This window comes from Pecten maximus, chromosome 1, assembly GCF_902652985.1.
Source record: "Pecten maximus chromosome 1, xPecMax1.1, whole genome shotgun sequence".
Taxonomy (NCBI): Eukaryota; Metazoa; Mollusca; class Bivalvia; order Pectinida; family Pectinidae; genus Pecten; species Pecten maximus.
This window is the reverse complement of record NC_047015.1, coordinates 29558139-29580564: the sequence shown is the minus strand read 5'-3', so window position 1 is coordinate 29580564 and position 22426 is coordinate 29558139.

Genomic DNA, 22426 nt, shown 5'->3' with positions numbered 1-22426 from the left:
GCAAAGTGCATGATTAATGAAAACGAACTGTGCAAGTTTAATGGTGGTGCGATAAAAAAATGACGTAGAAATGGCACTTTGAAAAATGTTCGTTTTCCCGCCAAATTCAAATTTGTCCCAAAAATGCACTTAATTTCCCTCTTCTCCTACATTTTCACATACACAGATTTGACATCTGGCAAAGAGATAGCATGTACGAATGCCTACAAATTCTATTACTTTTCATTGACCTTGATCATCTTTCAAGGTCACGGAGGTCAAATGATAAAAAATCGAAAATTTCAAATTCTCTTTAAAACGGTTGATTTCATCAAATATGAAAGAAAACATTCTTTTGTAGATATTTGTAACGTTTCAAGGTCAAATGATTAAATATATCTCAGAAAAAAAGCACTTTGGAAAACATTTAACCGCCAAAATTAAATGTTATCCTACAATTACACTTGAAACGTTTTTCTTCCAATACTCTGACACCTACAGACTTGATAATTGGCACAACATAGCATGAATGACCGGTTACAAAAGGTATGCAAATCTTTGACCTTTACATTCGAAGCTCAAGGACACAGAAACGGTTGAAAGTCAACTGATCGGTTAAAGAAGGGAAGCGAAGAAAAAACGAAGAGAAAACGTAGGTAAAACGTACAAAAGCGTCCGTTAGAACGATAACATGTTTGCGATCATTTTCTAGTTGGATATCTTGTGTTTTGATCTTGATCAAATCCAGTTATCTTTGTCCTTGTGTGTAGCTTACACTCTGTCGTTGTATGTAGCAAGTGCTCTGTTCTTGTGTGTAATCATTCACTCACACTCTGTCCTTGTATTTTACGGCAGCACTCACTCTGTCCTAGTGTGTTAACAGTAGCACGCACTCTGTCATTGCGTGTTAACAGTAGCACACGCACTCTGTCCTTGCGTGATAACAGTCGCACGCACTCTGTCCTTGCGTGTTAACAGTCACAGGCACTCTGTCCTTGCGTGTTAACAGTCACACGCACTTTGTCCTTGCGTGTTAACAGTAACACACGCACTCTGTCCTTGCGTGATAACAGTCGCACGCACTCTGTCCTTGCGTGTTAACAGTCGCACACACTTTGTCCTTGCGTGTTAACAGTCACACGCACTTTGTCCTTGCGTGTTAACAGTCGCACGCACTTTGTCCTTGCGTGTTAACAGTAGTACACACACTCTGTCCTTGTGTGTTAACAGTCACACACTATGTCCTTGTGTGTTAACAGTGGTACACACACTATGTCCTTGTGTGTTAAACAGTAGTACACACACTATGTCCTTGTGTGTTAACAGTAGTACACACACTATTTCCTTGTGTGTTAACAGGTGCACACACTCTGTCCTTGTTTGTAAACAGTAGCACACACTCTGTCCTTGCGTTTTAATAGTAGTATATTTTGAGTTTATCTGCTTGCGGTGTGGTATATTATTTGCTTATTGTTTACGGTGTAGTGTATTTCTTTGTTTCTTATTTTGCTTGCGGTGTGGTATATTATTTGTTTATTATTTACGGTGTGGTATATTATTTGTTTATTGTTTGCGGTGGGGATATTCTTTGTTGTTGTTTTCGGTGTTGTATATTCTTTGCCTATTGCTTACGGTGTTGTATATTCTTTGCTTATTGTTTACGGTGTGATATTTACATTCTGTGATGCATTTTCCCATATGTCGTTAGTAAATCAAATTGTATTCATGGGACTGTATACTACAATTTACAGTGATTCGGTCAGTGTAGGTACAGCTCCAGGTGTTGTAAGTTAAAACCATGGCCTAGAGAGCTTTCGAATGCTAGCATTAATCTACATAAACCACCACAAAAAATAAAGCAACACAAGTTATGAGAGTAAAATTTAATTAATTAAACAATGAAGGCGCTTTGATTGATCTATACGAAGTTATCAAATTGTCAATGTAGTCACACTCACAGGGGCTCGTCTCCGAATTAAAAGTTCGGCATTTATGAAAAAAAATCTTGTGAAAAATCGAGAGTATCGACTTGGTTTCCAGTTGTGTATGCATACTGGATTTTAGTTTTGTTGTTTTTCACTGATATCGAAGGCCTACCTTACTCCAAAATGGAGCCCCTGTGAAGTTGAACATCGTCTGCTAAGTAAGCGACACTGATGTGACGGGTAGGACTGGAATCTGTTTCGAACGAAATATCCTTGGAATCGTTTCCACCTACTGTCAAGACGACTTTCATTTAGAATTTAAGAGCTGACATTCTTTTGAAAATAACGTTTTATCCAGTCGGTAGAAACATAAGTGTTTCCCAGGAATCGAGTCTGTCCTGTGGAATACCCGTTCAACGCCGCATCAATATCTAAATGCTAACCGTATATCATTGCGCCGAAAAACGGCTTTGATTTCAAAAAATAAGAAATTATGCAATTGTGAATAATTTGACGATATCTACAAACGTATATAAAATATAAAATAAAGCCAAATTTGTTCAAAAAACATTTTATGTGATTGCTATTAATAACGACATGAGGGACTATATTATTCCTTCTGTAAATTTCGGCTGTTCCGATATTTGAATTTGATGACGTCAGTGATAGGGAAAGCGGCAAATTTAAACTCGTCTTAAGCTACAGTAAGACGGGCGACATTCTATTTACCTGTCGCCCAAATTGTATTCATATCGACTATATACTACCATTTGGTAACAGTTCAATGCTTAAGTATATTCTTTGTTTATTGTTTACGGTGTGGTATATTCTTTGCTTATTGCTTGCGTTGTAGTATATTCTTTTTTGATTGTTTACGATGTGTAATATTCTTTGCTTATTGTTTTCGGTGTAGTATATCATATATGTGAAGACGGTGTGATATTTTCTTTCCTGATGTGGATGCGTTATGGTATATTCTGTTAGGATCTGGATATGTATGGTGTATTCTGTTAAGATCTGGATAGGTATGGTGTATTCTGTTAAGATCTGGATAGGTATGGTGTATTCTGTTAAGATCTGGATAGGTATGGTGTATTCTGTTAAGATCTGGATAGGTATGGTGTATTCTGTTAAGATCTGGATAGGTATGGTGTGATGACGATGTGATATATTCTGTCCCGATGTGATGACGGTGTGATATATTCTGTCCCGATGTGATGACGGTGTGATATATTCTGTCCAGATTTAACGATTGCGTGATATATTCTGCCCCGATGTGATGACGATGTGATATATTCTGCGCCGATGTGATGACGGTGTAATATATTCTGCCTAGGTGTGATGACGGTGTGATATATTCTGTTCAGATGTAGTGATTGTGTAATATATTCTGCCCCGATGTGATGACGGTGTGATATATTCTGCCCCGATGTGATGACGATGTGATATATTCTGCGCCGATGTGATGACGGTGTAATATATTCTGCCTAGGTGTGATGACGGTGTGATATATTCTGCCGAAATATGACAACAGTGTGGTATATTCTGGGTTTTTTCAGCTGTAATATATTTTGTTCTCGTGTAATATAAGTTTTAATGCTGTCTGTTGTTGCTTACTGAATACTGATGTGTATCAGTCATCTCACCTAAGATTTGTACAGTCTTGTAACTTTGCTGCATTCATAAGTTACTGCCCAGAAAATGCATTAGGGTTATCTGACTCAAATTATTATTCGTTTGTGTTTGAATCTATAATGAGAATTTGTAGCCTCATAAATTCATATAAAATTCCTATATATAACTCTCATACAATGGATATATTACTCATATCCTTACGACAATCAGATGGTGCATCGCCTTATTACCTACACTTAACATTGATTAGTTTCATTGATAAATTACATCAAGATAGGTGTTAAAATGTTCTCTACAAAGTTATAACATATTGACATTTTCCATAAGAAAGTTCCTAGATTTGAGACTATTTTCCAACGATACCAAAAAAAACCCCTTTAATTCTGTCTGTCATGCATGGTTTAAGGAATTAGATTGCAATAGGATCCATGAGTATAGGGATAATGCCAGATAAGGTATACCTGTTATAAGGTACAGAAGAGGGATACATTTTGTATTTCAACAGGAAACATAATAGCACTTATGGCAATAAACCATAAAGTGCCGTTATCAGAGGGCACATGAAGTATTGGTGTTGTGCAACCTGACGCCTATTTGGCGAAAGTGATAATCGAGTTATCTCCCTTGTTAAAGGAAGAAAACTTTGTGAAGATCAGCCAGAGAGTTATCAGGCTAAGTTTATCAAAAATTTACTTGCTTAAATACTTTATTTCTTCAATAGTCAGATGTAATACATTTCAATGACATTTGATGATATATTGTCAGTGTAAAAATTGCTTATATTAATAATGTGTACCGGTTGATGGCACCGGATCGTTGTTCAATACATGAAATGGCGTGGTCGGCCATATTTCTTCATATCTCGTATATGATATATTGGAGACCGCTGATGATAGTCAAACAAATCTTCAAGCCATCGGAATCAAATATCTGGCTCAACAATTTTGAGATTCAGTCCAATTGTAGCATATTTTGTCGCACCGTGCTTATGTTTAAATCAAACGCCAATGGTCGACTCGTCCCAATCGCACCACGTTGGGTCGAGTTGTCTTTTATTCAAATTGGGTCTTTGTCGGACTTAACCGGTGGTATCACGTATATAGGGTCGAGTTGTCTTTTATTGAAATTAGGTCAAGGTATGTTAATGTATATTGATTATGGAACTTGGAAGCAATTCATAAAAGTTGATACTTTATTAATATATGAAATTACCCGTATACTCTATTCATCTGCTATAATATCAAAACAGTGATCATGTATTGGAGCAGAAAACGTAGGACAGGGGGTACCTGCAGGGAGCCAGCTGTTAGTCAACCGGAGGAGGCTGCAGTAGAGCAACCGTTGGTGTCAGCTGAGAATGTGAGGCCACAGTCGGTTCAACAGGAACAGATCACAGCTGGCAATTAACAGACATCAAGGGAACCTGAGTACATATACAATGGGTATGACAATACTAACACATATATGACAACTGTAAATGATAATTTAGGCTTGCATGTAGCAGCTAATGTTAAACAAACAAAAAAATATCAATGGTGAATATATTGAGCTTGCCCATATGTTGCCCCACTCCATGGGGATATCTGACGGTACCCACAAAATTTCTTTGATTGATGGGGAGTTATAGTAGTGAAGCCCAAAACACAAACCCCTAAAATATCTGATATAAGTAAATGGACTGATGCATTTACAATATATAAGTATCTACACCCCTGTTCATTCAGGGCAACTGCATGGGCTATTGAAATATATGCATAGCAAGTATAAATGATAATTTAGGCTTGCATGTAGCAGCTAATGTTAAGCAAAAAATAATCAATGTGGAATATATTGAGCTTGCCCACTTGTTGTCAAACTCCATGGAGGTATATGAAAATACCGTACCCACACAAATTTCTTTGATTGATGGGAAGTTAGTAGTGAACCCACAAAATATCTGATATAAGTAAATGGATGGATGCATTTATAATATATAAGTATCTACACCTCTGTTCATTCAGGGCAACTGCATGGGCTATTGAAATATATGCAGATTGTTTGCCTTGGGGCACAAAGATGTGGTGGTACTGGATGGTTGAAGTATGATGAGCAGTACTGGCTTAGAAAGTTGCAAAAACCACATGAACATGGGACATTATTGACAATGTAATGTACTTGATATATATGCAGCCACAGAAGCAGGCGTTGCCACAGACACTGAATCATAACTCACAAAAATGCTTTGATTTCAATTACAAGGACAGTTGTGCTCGGTCACATTGTACTTATATAATTACTCTCATAAATGTATTCGGTGTAATGGAGGGTATGCCACTCTCTATTGCTTTAAGGCAAACAATAGAAATTCCAATTCCTTTCAGTCAAAACCAAACTTCATACACTCAGTCTACCCCAGAACAAAACAAGCAAGATAAGGAACACAAACAGTTATGGCTTTAAAAATGTCCAGCTCATAAGCACTGGGTTACTAAATATACAAACGTGTCTGTAGGGAGGCTTCTTCTCCAAGGGTTTAAGAGCGGTTCTAAACTTCATTATTTTTGCCCCAAGGATCCCAAGGGGGAAAAAAAATTATTATGCAGGAAGTAGAATTAGGTAGGGTGGCAGGTTACTTTGATAACAAACCCATCGCACAGTGGAATAGTTCTCAAACAGGATGGAAATTGGTGCCTAATAACACATCTCTCATTGCAATTAGGGGATAGCATGGATAGCAATATTGACCCTGACATGGTTTCAGTCCAATACTCATCATTGGATAAAGTTGTTGAGATGATAGCTGAGTTGGGCAAAGGTGCATTATTGGGGAAGATAGAGACCATCCAGCTGATTTTCCATTGTTAGGTTTTAAGTTTTTAAGACAAATACTTCGACAAATGTCTACCTATGGGTTGCTTAGTGTGGGGTAGTTTATTGAAAAGTTTTAATCTTTCATTGAGTCAGAGTGGATTGTCGGAGAGAAGTCTGGTGAACAAAGTTTAGATCATTATATAGACGACTTCATATTTGCTGGGAAGGACAAAAAGGATACATGTGCTAGCCTCCTAGGCTTGAAACATGTCGAGACATTGGTATACCCATCGCTGAGTAGAAATCTGAGGGTCCAACTACAACTGATCTCCTTAGGTCTTGAAATTGACACAGTGGACATGACAATTAGGGTCCCACAGGAAATTGTGGTATTAAGGACAGAGATTTGGGAAGTTTTAGGTAGGGGGTAAAGATTAGATTACAGGATTTACAGTCTGTAGCAGGGATAATGTCATTTCGTACTAATTCTTGAAATATTATTCTTACTCTGTAGTAAGGTTTTTGTATGCCTAACAGTAACATGAAAAAAAAACAAAAAAAACATTGAATAAATACTCTAGCTATTGGTATATTAGAGCTGACCTAGAGATGTGGTTGCAATTTTTAAGTCAATTCAATGGCAAATGTTGTTATTTTTAGGGAAAAGTCTTTGAATAGTAATGTGGATTTAGTGTTGGGATTAGACATGCCAGATTGCCAATTACTGTTGATCTGTTAGCAAGCATTATGTCAGTCTTGCCAAAAATATGCAGTTCCCAATATGAGGTTGCTTTGTTTAGTTGTGCCTGTTTATTGGCTTTCTATGGATTGTTTTCGTGTTGGAGAAATTACTGTCAGTAGTAGGGACATGGCTTACAGGGTTGTAACTGTTGCACAAGTATCACTTCAGGGAAGTGCTGCTAAAGTAGTGTCCTCACCAAAGCATGCACTAGCTTTGGCCGTAACATTAATTTTCTTTACAAATCCCATTCATTCAGAATTGGGGCAACTACATCGCCATCCTTATGTGGTGTGTCTACTGAAGATAATATGGAATGTGGTAGGTGGAAATCCAGTGTTTACAAAAGATACATCAGAATTCCAACCCAAAGAATAATTGTAAAGTGTTAGTACGCATTTTAAGATTTGTAGGTACCTGAAGGAAGGTCTGGATTCTTGTCATCAATCATTAAATATGCCTTTGTTCACAGTCGGGTTTGCCCAGGAGGGGTACGCCTTGGTCTGTCTCGCATTGGATTAACAGTGTGGTGGCAGTTTAAAGGAGGTGCATGTATGGTCATTTCGGACATCAAAAGTAAAATTTGTCACTTGGGAAATTTGAAACTGATCAACCAGCAAGGCTTGTCATACACTGTGGGGGTAATGACATAGGTAACACTGGGGTTGGGTGCATTGAATATGATTAAAGAAGATCATGTATTTCCTGATGTCTGAGTTCCCAGGGACATTATTGATATGGTTGTAAATATAACCCCAAAGGAGTTGGCGGGGGGCCAAAAGTCATAACGCACTTAAAAAAGTCTGAGATTGAACAATGCAATTTCTGATCATGTTTTATAGCATAGTGGAGCTGTTGTACTTTATACAGACTTGAAATTAGATAACCATTTTTTTTCTGAAAGATGGGGTCCACCTGTCTCCTTTGGGTAATGACCTCTTTCTTAACACCTTACAATTTTACAAGGTGCTTTAGAAAGTTATAAAAAAAACAAAAAACAAAAAACAGGTTCTTCCCTAACAGTTACTAGTTCACAGTTACAAGTAACATGGAACAATAATGACATGTTAGGATTTTGGTCACAGCCTTGTACCGGGAAATGTGTCGCCTCCTCTTCTGTCTTCGTTTGGCGGTGAATGAGTTTCATGTGGATAACTCATTCATATGGCAGATTTCGCGGTACAAGCATTTATTGGTGATTATTGAGTTATTGATTGATATTGATTGATGTATATTGCGCATATTGATGCGAATCAGTTGATATCTGTTTCCCAGTATCTACTAATCAGTATTGTCATCTGATTGATTTGTAGTCAGCTGAAATCTGTTTCCCAGGATCAGCTGATTAATTGATTTGAATTGTTGTTAAATTGGTTGAGAACTGTTTCCCAGGATCAGCTGATTAATTGATTTGAATTGTATTGTTTAATTGGTTGAGAACTGTTTCCCAGAATCAATCGATTAATTTGTTTGATTGAAATTGAATTTATTGTTGGCGTACCATTATGGTCTATTGACAGACCGGCCGCCATATCTTTGCAATAAAGCTGTTACCATAAATCCAAATTTAAATTGTTTGTGATATGTGCATCTATTGATAATAGCACTTATGGCAATAAACCATAAAGTGCCGTTATCAGAGGGCACATGAAGTATTGGTGTTGTGCAACCTGACGCCTATTTGGCGAAAGTGATAATCGAGTTATCTCCCTTGTTAAAGGAAGAAAACTTTGTGAAGATCAGCCAGAGAGTTATCAGGCTAAGTTTATCAAAAATTTACTTGCTTAAATACTTTATTTCTTCACCCTCCCATAATCCCTCCCCTTTAGGATAGGATCTGTGTTCTGCTGTTGTTTTTTCTTTTTATTATAGCGGTGGTGTGAGAAGGCAGGATAGTCACAGCTCCTGACCCCTTTTCGACGACGGATTCACAGCCCCAATTGAAAACTATTCCTTAGTGACGAGCATTGTGACGAACTTCTATTCCTTATTGACGAGCATTGTGACCAGCTTCAAATGGCGGATTTCGCGTTATAAACTTTCAGAAGTCAATTTGACTTGTTCAGATTTCGCGGAACGGCAGATTTCGCGGTACAAGCATTTATTGGTGATTATTGAGTTATTGATTGATATTGATTGATGTATATTGCGCATATTGATGCGAATCAGTTGATATCTGTTTCCCAGTATCTACTAATCAGTATTGTCATCTGATTGATTTGTAGTCAGCTGAAATCTGTTTCCCAGGATCAGCTGATTAATTGATTTGAATTGTTGTTGAATTGGTTGAGAACTGTTTCCCAGGATCAGCTGATTAATTGATTTGAATTGTATTGTTTAATTGGTTGAGAACTGTTTCCCAGAATCAATCGATTAATTTGTTTGATTGAAATTGAATTTATTGTTGGCGTGCCATTATGGTCTATTGACAGACCGGCCGCCATATCTTTGCAATAAAGCTGTGACCATAAATCCAAATTTAAATTGTTTGTGATATGTGCATCTATTGATAACAGATATAGAAAAAAGGGAGAAGGAATAGATAAATAAATAATGTAAACGCTACCGATAAATATTGCTGTAAATTTCTTTTCACTCAACTTTAGCAATAACAGTATGTATTTTGCAGTATAATATATATATATATATATGATATACCTATTTAAATAACATTGATAATTTGCATACTGTTGCAAGCATGCCTGATTGTTAGCGTTGAAGTAGAATAAGTTTTGGAGTTTTTAGTATTGTGCTCTGAGTTTTTGGTCTTGTGCTTCATTGGTTTGGTTGGTGCAGCCTGTATCAATACATAAGGATCATCTATGGACGATGTTCATGACCGCAGGCATTTATAGTGTCATCACACTGAAATGCTGTTGATAAAGACGAGAATGATCCTAAATTAAGTCACAACTTACAAGTTATGCAATCGGGAATGCCAGTACCGTACTTACTGCCAACATCCAGAACTAGTAGTATTATCATTGTGGAAAGGTCTTGAATCAAATATTTTCGTTATTCACAGTGACATCGATTCTATAATATAATTCGATATTTTTTCTATGATTCCATTATCTTATCGATGGTTCATGTCTTGTGTATAATGGGTAAAATGAGTATACGGTGATGATGGGATCAGAGTCCACATGGTTTTGTACTTAATGCCGTTCAATTGTGAGAACTCTTCATTTAAAAAAATTAATTGATAAATAAAATACTTAGATAATAATTGAATAGTGAGAAGAAAGTTTAAAGAGAGAGAGAGAGAGAGAGAGAGAGAGAGAGAGAGAGAGAGAGAGAGAGTATGGAACAGGTGTGATGAGAAACATGACAAGTGTACGATGTAATTAAAAATAGTTAAAATTGAATCAAAAATCAAAACAAAAGAGCCACGAGGGACCATCAACAGACATCCCCCGTCGATACTCATGCAGTCAATTCAGAATTGGAGGAAACGGAGTAGAGAGGCAAACATGTGTTAAATTTTGGATTTAAAGACTTAGATTGCAAGGAACGTACAGAAGAAAAAAATATAGGAGATAGATCATGAAATGGTGTCTGTATGTAAACTAAACTCGGACGAAATCGATGAAATAAGTGAAGTGATGAAGTTGAACGATTTTACAAATTAAATCAGAAAAGGCAGGATAAGAAAGGATAAGAAAGAACAATGCCATATATATCTTATATAACTACTGGTCCAACTGAGGACCGTTTGTTAGGACGATATAGTTCTTATGACCAGAGCACAAACGGACAAAATATAGACAACAGTGGCCGACCTGATGTTGAAAATTAACTCATGGACTTGGAATCTTTCGATGATGTTACACAATAACGATTAATACGAAAATGATATGGGGTCAGTATCCAGATGAAAAACTGAATTAGAGGCTTTCCTAATAATATACATTTAAAGGTAACAGTCAATTGAGATTGGATAATCTACATAGAACAATCACTGGAGGTGATGTAATCGATTTAAAAAAAACAGCTCAAATGTGTTTCAGTATTAGTCTGTTAAGTGGCTATCAAAATAGATTTAATCTGTAAGTTAAGCCGAACGAAAAAAGGAACAATTTCATATGACGATCAGAAGGGGAACAAACTGGCACAAAGGATTGGATCAGCTGAAAAGGACAAGGTTCAATATATAAGAAGAATTTAGTTCCGGATTCAACACCTTAAAAAATTGACCTCTTACAAAGATTAAACGTCCCAACCTTGAAACCAAGTCTACGAAATGATAGACATCATCTATGACAGAAGGGATACCCGAGACGTTGATATCACAAGAACGACAAAAAGAGCAAAAAGGCAAAAGTATTTCAAACACAACAATGAATGTAGAATGTAGAAAGATTGATGTTAGTTTACCACTCATGTCATTGATGCAGCTTAAAGAAATGTTATAAGAAATAATGATGCAATGAATTATGACATTTCAATGGTATCCGAAAATTGCTCATCAAATGCTAATACAAATGCCAGTTGTCAATAATACTTTGATATGGATATAGAGTCTAGAAGCCTGAGTCAATTATGTACCGTACTGAGTCGTTTTAACTGAAATTACACTTGTCATGTACCCCCTAATGTATACAATCTAAATATCAATGCAGATTTTATAGTGTTGATTCAAAACCGGCACCAAATCAATCCTTTTAGTCAGACATGAGTTCGATTACATGGTATTAAATACATTCAATTACTTCTTGTAAAATTATGTTATAACTGTTACCACAACGATATAACTGATTAGATCACCGTTGTCTACACAATGTAAATAGTTAAATAACACATAACTTTTTTTCTCTAACAACTCTGCTGTGTATACACGGCCCTTCATGTGTCATTAGTGTCTTTAGGTATTTTATAGTTCTCCGTTACAGTAATAGCTAAATCAAATACCGTTGTACATAATACATTATGCATGAATTTAATTTTTTTTTTTCATTTATTTATTATTTCTTGTATATTAAAAGAGGACAGAATCGAACACTTTAAGACTTATCATTTATTTCATTTTATACATGAATGTGTAAGATGCTTTGTTAAATGTTTAATTGTTTGACATGATCACATTCTAAGTATGTGCAATAATGTGTGTCTGTCTATATGTACTGAAATGTATTTGAAATGTAAATACCGGTAAGTATTAACGGCATTTTTCATGTTGCTATCTAAATAACCATTCCGCATTGAACATCATTGTTTTTTAAAAGACATATACTTTCATGATATCATGATATGTTCCGTGGCCCTGTTGTGTTAGTAGGGAACAGTTTCCATCCTGTACCTCTTCAAACATTTAAATTGTGTTGTTTGGTAGGCATGAGGAGATGAAAGTAATAGAATATTTTCGTACGAATTTCGCTTTAAAGGACACTTTTCCCCCATAAAAGATATTGTATATCATTTAGATGATATATACAAATTTAATTTAACAAGCAGCAAAACTTATATCTCCGTCTCGGTGCCAAAGTAAACAATAATTACGTACTTTACATTTTACTTATTGAAATGAAATAGTAAATATATATATATATATATTACATTACTAATGATGACAATCAACAAAATTGGTGACTTTGTGGAAATGGACACTGACAACAGTAAGCTGATTTAGCATATAAGATGAATTGTCTCTACGCTCACTAATTTTTATACTGCTTTCACACACAATGTAGTACAACAAAACCGACGAACGTCTGTGACAACTGTTTTTGTTTTGAGCATCTCATGTTTCGATCATTTCCAGAAATGTAATTTTGAGTTGGTATCAAGTGAACGGCATCCAGAACCAAAAGACATAAATTGTCGTCCGCCGATTAAAACGGTGTATATACAAATGTATATACTGCAATAAAAACAGTCTTAGAACCCGGTAATTGCACGAAATAAAGGAGCGCTTGTCTTATGGACTGAGGAGAATAAAAGAGTGTTCTCGCCCCTGTAGTATTCTTGTGTGTGCTAGATGATTCCATGCACGCAAACGTGTATTTTTTACTAAATACTAATGTGATGCATAGGTTTCATCGCTACAGAAGAAAGGTCATGTTTGTAATTTTGACACCTTATCATAGTTTATTGCATGGAAAACCCATCCATCTATTTTACTTTGAAAATATACCATGCGCTCGTGGTTGCTAGGCACGATGTGTCGATCTTTACCGGCCAGCCATATATAGACACTTTGCCAAAACCTCTACAGCTTAATGACAGTGTGTTTGACTAGTAATCTAAATCCACCCATTATAATAAAAATAACAGGGGCGAAGTAACAGCTGACCGTCCTTCTGGCGCCAACTGTAATCGGCTACCTTATAATTTTCCATTGTCCTTTCAACAATTACTGGAAGACATAAAATGTTTCCGCGTTTGAACATTAGTTTTTTTATCATTGTGTTAAAATCCACAGTAGAATATTTTACTAATGTTACTTTGCTCATCACAAGGGAATGTACCGAAAATAAACATCAAATCTGTGACATTTGAATTTTTAGTCTAACATAGCCATTTCTATGATATAACAAATGCTATACTTATAAGAAAACCCAAGGTTCCATTTCTATACGCTGTTTTCTCATCATGACATCATCACGAAGTCCTTGCATGATTCACGCAGCCTTACATATGTATTCTTTGTGTACACCTATTTTTAGGTTTTCTCAAATCTTCATTTATTTATGCTGTTCTAATATTCAAAGAAGCATAATGAAGTATTCATACAACAAAAGAACAGTGTCCGACCTTCGGCTGGCACACTTCAAACGTTTCACTAACCGACCCTTCGCTAGGACCCTTCACACGTTACACTGTCTGAGAATTGTCTGGGAAGCTTCTCTTTCTGAACCTTGTCTGGGACCCTTGATATGTTACACTATATGACCCTTGTCTATGTCCCTTCACACGTGTCACTACAGGACCCTTCACACGTCCTACTGCCTAACCCTTATCAGAGACCATTGTCACGTTAGATTGTCCGACCCCTGTCTGACGCCCTTCACACGTTAAACTGTCTAACCCTAGTCTGGGACCCCTTCACACGTTAAACTGGCTGGCCCTTGTCCGACTCCCTTTACACGATACACTGTCTGACCCTTGTCTGGGATCCCTCACACGTTACACTCTCTGACCATTGACTGAAACTTTCACACGTTAAACTATCTGACGCTTGTCTGGGACTCCTCACACGTTAAACTCTCTAACCCTTATCTGGGACCCCTCACACATCACACTGCTTAACCATTGTCTGGGACCCTTGTCTGATGCCCTTCATACGTTAAACTGTCTGACCCTTGTCTGGGACCCTTCACACGTTACATTAGTACTGTCTGATCCCTGTCTGGGACCCCACACACGTTACAATGTCTGAGCCTTGTCTGGGACCCCTCACACGTTAAACTGTCTGACCATTGTCTGATGCCTTTCACACGTTACACTGCCTGACCCTTGTCTGGGAGCCCTGACACGTTACAATGTCTGACCTTTGTCTGGGACCCCTCACACGTTAAACTGTCTGACCCTTGAGTGAGACCCCTCATACATTACAATGTCTGAGCCTTGTCTGGAACCCTTACATGTTACAATGTCTGAGCATTGTCTGGAACCCATACACGTTACACTGTCTGACCCTTGTCTGGGACCCTTCACACGTTACACTGTCTGACCATTGTCTGATGCCCTTCACACGTTACACTGACTGACCCTTGTCTGGAACCCTCACACGTTAAACTGTCTGACCCTTGTCTGGAACCCTCACACGTTAAACTGTCTGACCCTTGTGTGGGACCCCTCACACGTTACATTGTCTGAACTTTGTCTGGAACCCTTCAAACCTTACACTGTTTGACCCTTGTCTGGAACCCTCACACGTTACACTGTCTGACCCTTGTCTGGGACCCTTCACACTTTATAACGTTTGACCATTTGCTGCGAGGACACATTAGCTTTCTATTTTCAATTTGTATAATAGATCCGAATTAAAAGCAAGCGTTGATATTTCCGAACTTTAACCGTGATAACTTATATAACCCGGGTATCACTCGACCTGCTCAACATACAGTATCATCACCATACGTATAGTTCCACTCGACCTATTACTGCCATGCCAGATATAGGTTGTAAAATATCGGATGAATTTTCCTCCCAACGTCAACCCATCAAATTGTCATTAGCGTGAAAGCAAGGTGTAACAATCCTGGGTATGAAGGAGTCGTTTTAAATTCCTGTGATTAATGTTAGATACCAATAATAACATACGGATGCCAAGGCGAGATAAACATCTCACATCGGGAAAACGATCTATGAAGCTGTGGATTGTTTCCTAATTTTGTTTTGTGATAGAAATGCATAACATATCGTGTTGTCTGTGTCATGTGTTTAAGTGTTCGTCGTTATGCCTGATGCTGTTATATGATCGTCATAAAGAGAAATGGAAGGTGACTCGGACGTTGATTTGTATGTAAGTGATATAAATCAGGCGACTGATTTACGCTGTTTCTTTGATACTTATAAGTATATAACCGTGCGTACAACATAAAATATGTATTTGTCGGTACGATTGAAAAGTTGTTATACGTACACCTATACAAAGTACCTGTATCTGTAACCTGTTTTGTATGAATCTTTCCCGTCTGTCTGTAATACATGTTAAGTCTCTGTAAGTTAGACAATGGTTACTAAAGATACATATATATATATAGTACGAGGAGGGTGATTTGGTACTCAAACGCTCACAGCGCGTTTGCGCCCATCGAGCGATGGGGATTAAACCCCCGCTGCAATCCCGCTGTAATCCCGCGCAAGCGATGTCGCTGCGATCCTGCTCACGCAGCGATTCCGCTCTGACAAGGCAGCAACCCCGCTCAGCCAGCGATTCAGCTCCGTAAGGCCTGCAAACCCGCTCAGACAGCGATTCCGCTCCGGCGGGCCAGCAAACCCGCTCAGCCAGCGATCCCGCTCCGGCGGGCCAGCAAACCCGCTCAGCCAGCGATCCCGCTCCGGCGGGCCAGCAAACCCGCTCAGCCAGCGATCCTGCTCCGGCGGGCCAGCAAACCCGCTCAGCCAGCGATCCCGCTCCCGTAACATGGACACAAGAAATCCTGCAATTTTTTTTTTTAAATAAAACAATGAATAAGAAGGAACTCATTTATTTCATCAGAAACATTCGAAGAATGTAATGTAACGTTTACAAAATGTGTTTCGTATCCACTTGCTTGCGTTGTTTTCTGCTTGTGTAAGTATCTAATCAAGAAAAATTTGGTAGCGCGAGTAATGAAGTTTAGTTTAACAGAAAATACATTTTATTAATCATAGAAAAGGGTTAAACACAAAGTTGTTTTTTAAACAACATCTTGTATCTAAAAATGTTCATACGGAGAGTAGTGTAGTGCAAAATGCAAATGTACATCTGATTTTAATTAGATTGAGTATTCTGATATAAATTTCTAAGTTGTTTTGTCTTTTTGGTGTACATACAGTACATGTACATGTTAGCTTCATCGTATGAAAGAGGAACATGACGCAATTTGGCCTGTTTCGACCTAAAGGTGACCATTTTCAAATAAAAGGTAGTTCTCAGATTTGATATTCGCTGGTGTCAATAACATGGGGGGGGGGGGGGGGGGGGGGGGGGGGGGGGGAACATAGTTGATGAAATATTTAAGTTTGGATGTCAATTAGACTAACTACATGAATAATAGAAATCAAAACCATCAGTTTATGCAGCATACGGAAGATTAAGAGATCAAACCACCAACATTTATCTATTTTGCATACATGTGTACATATCTACAAGTTGGGAAGCTTACAACGATAACAACCGAGCAAAATATGAGTGCAATATATATGTTTATATCTATTTTGGTATAAGGTGATGTAAATTCGCAATAAGTCACGTAATATTTCACATGTACCCTAGTTAATCTCTCGCTAGGCGCTGTGCGCGAACAATAATTTATCTTATACTGATACATTTGTGCGTGGTATATCCACTTAAAGTATCGTAGTTATGTATGACGTATTAGAAAAAAGAAGACAATTAGTTCTGTCAATGAAACCTTTTCTTCGATATAGGCAGGATTTGAAATGTGGTCGAATTGTACGATCGCCAGCCGTTATGTAGCCATGCCCGTCTGAGTTACCTACAAATGTATTCAATGCACGGTAAACGTCGTAGTATGCACAATGCACGCGCAATGTACAGGGTACCGATACAGTTTTTCAACGGCTGGCGATGGGCAGTATACACTGATACATGTAGGCTTAGTTTGTTGTCCAATCCATTCATATATACATTGTATATATATGATATTTTTGTAATATCTTGACTTTATATATACATTATACATGTACATTTGTATGTGCTTGTTGAAACAAATACATGTACATGATTTATTACGGATAATGTTGTTATTATGATTAGTATTGTGTGTATATATATGTAAATTGTATATGCACGTTTGGGTAAAATATCCAAGATCGTCCTTATTAAAGTAATATGAAGATTCAATAAATAAGTGTATCACGATATCGATCTATATAGGCTATGCCTGATGTCCAATCCTATTGACTTAACATCTCGTCAATAAGATGTGTTGAAATTAAAAATATGGATACTGAGTGTTCTATTTTCTTACGAAACCTGACATAAATAGTTACCCTGATCTTTTATTTAAACATATTTTTATTGTAATTTATATGTATTTAAGAGATTGGGCAAAAACCACCTTTCCCGACACAAGTATACATGAAAAAAATCCAGCAAGATGGCATAATATGATATTTTAATATAATATAATTTTTTAACATGTTTACAAATTGGTTTGAGCGGAAGAGAGAGCGGAAGGGATGGGGTTGGGGGTGGGTATATATAAAGATATAGTGAAAGTAATTGCTCTTATTTCAATGCATGTGTATATCTTGATATGTTGCTACCATTAAACCAATACGTACATATTATAAATGTATAACTTTCAACAATACTAATTATGTACCTAATTTAAATCTGAAATATATGTATATGCTTTAAGAATGATTAATACAACTATCATCGTATACGGATTTAACGGGTTTTACTTCCGATATTACGGCCTCAAAAGGAAAACGGCAGGTGCCTTATTCTAAAAGACCTAAATGTAAGAGGTGAGATACAGTTACATGTAGATAAGAAAACATACTGGCTAAATCCTTATGTAACAACATTCTGCCCGCAGGTAAAAAAAAAAAAGCCGTAGTGGTCCGATGGGGTCACTGCGATACAGGTAGACTCCCTATTGTAATCAAAATCTGTGATTGGCAGATGTTAACAGCAGGTGAAAACATTTCTATAACGGTAACTACACCGTACACGACCGGTATTTGTCCCTGTGTATAGAAGATTTATCTATATCACATTGATTAACTCCAATCATGATTTGTAAATGACGCGATTTTAACCACGTGGTCTCCATACACAGTTTTATTTAGATACTATAACACATGGAAATGTGTTACATGAGGAACATTAACATTGTATCACACGTACATATATATGAATATTCATAGGATTATATTACATACACGTAATCAAAGAAGAGATTTTTTTTTAGAAAAAAAAAGACAAACCATTTAGAACTTATAGTTATGACCTTGTAACAGACCTTTTAGTTTAGTTTTATTTGGATTTGAGCGGTAATAATTTAGAATATGTAATTTCTTTGCAAATTTTCAATGATTGCGTTTTTACAGGAATTAATTAATACAATTACAGTTAATCTAATCTCAGGCTTCATCGGACATGAAATAGACTAGTCAATAGCTCGGTGAATGACGAAATACTTCACATTATTTGGGTGTTAGGTCTCGATAATAATGGTGACTTTCGCATAGTCAGTAAGTGGTTTTTTTAATTCTGAAATAAAAAGGACAGGAAATATTACCATTTTGTCGTTATAATTGATTAGAATGTGTTTAAAATGTGTTTTTGTTGACGTTTTTATCACATACACAAAACAGATGACACCAATGTATTGTTTTTCTCACAATAAAGAAAGAATATCGGACTACACACACAATCATTCTGTGGTCTATATAGTTTAAACTGTATTTTATTTGACAATTTCCATTTAATAGTATATATACAACATAAGATATACGGATATACATACATACGTATATACTATAATTCCCTGTTTTGTAATCGAAGTCCGTACCACATGTACAGTATTTCTTTGCTGTCAAAAAGAGATCGGGAAGGCAATCGATTATCCTTTATCTCACATAATAATTTTGTACCAGGCTGCTAAAATGGTAACAATTCTTTCAATTCTTTATTTGTCTTGCGAGTATACATCTCATCAACATCATACGATTACAAAAAATATAATTCAAGTCAGCTCGAGTAGAGCAATGCACTTGGGACGATTTTTTTTCTGATAAGAAAGTAATTAAATGATTAGCTACTCTAGTTGGGAAACTATTAGCACTGATTTCGATATCTACCGGTAATATACATGCAAGTGTATGTCCGTGATATTAGCCATGCAAGAGATGTCCCCGATGGACACATAAATAATGATACACAATATCTTTAAGCCGTGTATTTAAAACTACGAAATGTTCAAATAATTGTAAAGTTTATGAAACTTACTATAGAAAGATAATTTTCTCAAACAGACATGCTGCTAGCTAAATACTTCAAATGTATATGCAAAAATAAGTCGAGATCAAAATAACGAGCCCCTTATGTGGCCTCTCCGAGGTCATGCACAAAACGCCATCTGTACAAAGGTCAGCTAAATCAGAATTGTAATAATGCTGCCGTGGACACGTGGCTCATTGTCCACTATTAAAATGGTTACCGGATTGAGCACATTTCTGTGTTCCCCATATCCCACTCGAGATGCACAAAAATTCTGACCAAGATCCGACCGTACTAAGTACTCTAGAAATGATGACAAAACCGCCTTTTGACCCGTCCCCATTCCGTAAGAATGAAATAATGCTACTGCGGACACTTGGTTCATTGTCCACCATTAACCAGAAAGATTACATTTTCGTTTTTCCAAAGAAGACGGTCACCAGTTAGTAGGCACAGGATACTTTTACAATGTATTGACTCAGCTCCTAACACTAAATGACGACTATATCCAATATTACTGGATTTATGACTCATGAGTGTTCTTGCACATGCATGAAAATAGTCTATTTGAACTTTAATAACTACAATATTTCCCTACAAATAGTTTTTATCAAAATGGGCTGACATCAAGTACAATGTCATATTGTACATCATTGCAGATATTATTCAACTTATAACAGCGATTGCATTAGCAATACATTACACATATGAATTTGTATCTCATAATTGAGGTGCATCATCCAATAAATACTTACGATGGACGATACAACTGAAAACATATACATGGTAATTAAAGTATAATTAATCGACACTAGGCTGTTGAAAGTTTACCGTCATTACTGATTGAGCGGATCCTATTCAATTCCGCTCGAGCGGGTCCGCTGCAATTCCGCTCGAGCGGGTCCGCTTCAAGTCCGCTCGAGCGGACCCGCTACAAGCCCGCCCGACGAGCGGGTCCGCTACAAGTCCGCTCAAGCCCGCTACAACACCGCTCCAGCCCGCTGCGAACCCGCTCAAGCCCGCGCCCGAACCTGCTGCCAATCCGCTCGAAGCCCGCTCAAACCCCGCTCAAATCCCGCTGCGAACCCGCGCAAATTCTGAGCGGAGGGCTGCGCGGGTCAACGCTCTGTGAGCGTTTGAGTACCAAATCACCCTCCTCGTACTATATATATAACAACTGATGTATTGTAATACTTACCCTTAATGTAAAATATTGCAGTATTAATAGTGTCATACTGTACATAACCCTAGATTGTTTTACGTGGTACTGTTTACCTCTTAATATACATCTTTTATTTAGAAGGAGATAACACCAGAGCATAATAAAAATAGCAATTTACAATACACAAAATGTATATATATGTATACCAGGTCCCGGTACCATTCACGTTCCTCACCTTACGGAAATCCTTGTTTTTTCGCATTTAATTTAAGAAAAAAAACTCAATTAAGGAAATTTTGTAAAATTGTATTATGCTTTCCTATTGAAAATTTGTTGAAATACTTTATATTGAAGAAGTAAATATCGATGAAGCTGAAAAATGACTTTGTCAAAAGAAATCACAATCATCATTGACTACCAAAGGAACGATAAAAATCCTCTGAATGGTACGGATTGTGACGTACAGATACATTGTCAACGCGCAAGAGAAGCTGGTATGTTACTACATTGTATAAAGAAAGGAAGGATAATGATTCGGGCAACCGTCAATTAGTGGGGTTACCATTTGTTGTCACACTGTGTGTAAAAATGGCGGAGATAACGAAAAACGGTAAATTTAAATTCAAGGTCTAGAAGATACCGGCATGCTGAATCCAAGGACACAATATCATTAATAAATCTTAAAATGTTATTAAATAGTCGAGAACTTTTTTCTGTTTAATATCAAGGATCCTATGAAACCCTCGAAACACTGTACCACCAAATTAAACAAAACTTACTCGTCGGTCATTATATCATATAGATTATATAGTAGTGTTATCTTGAAAGCAGTGTGTTGCTGAACAAACTCTGTCTTAATCTTATTAACAACGCCAAATTTCGCCATTGTGACATAATACTGAAGCTTTTGGAGAACAGGTAGTTGAATCCAAAACAAAACCTATCAAAGTCAACAATTTATGTCAATACTAACAATTAAAAAAATCATCATTACATTTATTCCTTAATACAAACAATTAAAAAAAACATTATTACATTTATACCGTAATACTAACAATTAAAAAAAGCATCATTACATTTATACCGTAATACTAACAATAAAAAAAAATAATAATTACCTTTTTACCGTAATACTAACAATAAAAAAAAATAATCATAACATTTATACCGTAATACTAACAATTAAAAAAAACATCATTACATTTATACCGTAATACTAACAATAGAAATGTCAACTTTAGATTTGTCAACATTTGCTTTGCATCGCGATACTGACATATGAAAAGTACAAGGGAAATTATTTGAGCAACGTTTAAATGGTAATAGTATATAGCAGAAGTAGATTATGCGGAAAGACTTTTGACCTGTAGCTTTAGTCTAAAACAGGAGTAGCAACCAAAATCACCAATGTATGATATCATAACAGCCTTGGTACCCTGATTCACAAACTCGTTCAAATGGTTCACATGATATACTAATATATATTGTGTTTTGTTTCTTCGATTTAGATTTACTAACATTTGCTATTTTAATGCTGACTTATATATATTATCAGATATATTATCAATACA